The following is a 1242-nucleotide window of genomic DNA, read 5'->3' as shown; positions in this document are numbered from 1 at the left end:
GTTACAATTTGGTCTCAGAGACATAGAAAATTAGAGAAGTGCTGTGCTCATCTGTCAGAAAAGTAATGCAGAGACCAGTTTTCTGGTCCTCGAGTAGTGTTCCCTCTTCTTATAGCAGAGAAGAGTGAAGGAGGGTAGCAGAGGGCAGCTGCATGTGGAGGAAGGGGAGGAGGAGGAAAGGGAGGAAGAGGATGAGAGAATGAGCACACAAAAGTTTTCTTGTACCATCATAATCAGCGTATGAAAAAGAATTATGATCTTATATTGTAGCTACATGTACATGAGGTCTGGGATATTGGGGCTCATATATTTTCTATTTCTACAACTACCAGGAGTTTCCTTCAGGGAAAAGATTATGCCATTTTTATCTTGGTACTTCCAAGCACATTTATATGGAGGCAACATGGATTGACACTTACCCCAAATCATTCATTCATTCACTCACTCAGTCATACATTTGATATGTGTTTATTAAACATTTAACATGTGAGATGCTAACAAAACTGGCAAATATGATAAGGACATATATGATATCATATCAAATATGACATAGAGGTGTAGGAAAGGTGTTCATTCTCTAAGAATGGGGAGTATTTGTGTTCTCTTTGTCAGCACAGATACTAAAATCAAAACAATATAGAGAAGATTAGCATGGCCCCTGTGCAAGGATGACACACAAATTCATGAAGTGTTCCATATTTTTGTGGGAGATATAGGCTTCTATTTATGGAATGAGTATATCACAAGAATAAAAAGCACAATGTAGGGAATACAGTCAATGGTATTATAATAACATTGATTAGTGACAAATGGTAGCCACAGTGTGGTGAGCATAGCATAACATAGAAGTATAGAGATGTTGAATTACTCTGTGGTACACCTGAAGCTAATGTAACATTGTGTGTCAACTGTACTAAAATAAAAAACTTGGAAAAAAAAGAACAGGGAATAATGGGGGAATGCCTGATGGAAAGGGACATTTCTAGGCTTAAGCATGACATTCCTGGGGCTTCCATGCAGCCAGTCTCTTTTTTCAGAGAACAGAAGGATGCATGCCTTGGGGTGGGCCAGAGAAGTCTTGTTAGAGCATTACTAGGGCCATTCAAGGTCATACACTGGAACCTAGAAGACCAGAACTGGGTATGGAAAGCCTAAAAAGTGTAGAAAAGTTTTGAGGGATCAGTCTGGGAAACAGTTACTCTTCAGTGCAGAAACTCAAACCAGAAAAATCAAGGTGAATGA

At 38.9% G+C, this 1242-nt stretch overlaps 1 non-coding gene across 1 annotated transcript; it reads left to right on the top strand.

Annotated features, from left to right (window-relative positions):
- The first annotated feature begins 596 nt into the window (after positions 1 to 596).
- On the top strand, positions 597 to 703 carry LOC144287267 (U6 spliceosomal RNA). Its single transcript, XR_013355111.1, has one exon. It is a non-coding gene; the product is annotated as a U6 spliceosomal RNA (small nuclear RNA).
- Positions 704 to 1242: the final 539 nt, after the last annotated feature.

Source organism: Canis aureus, chromosome 16 (assembly GCF_053574225.1).
Source record: "Canis aureus isolate CA01 chromosome 16, VMU_Caureus_v.1.0, whole genome shotgun sequence".
Lineage (NCBI taxonomy): Eukaryota > Metazoa > Chordata > Mammalia > Carnivora > Canidae > Canis > Canis aureus.
The sequence above is the reverse complement of the archived record's forward strand: the minus strand, read 5'-3'. Positions and strand labels throughout refer to the sequence as shown.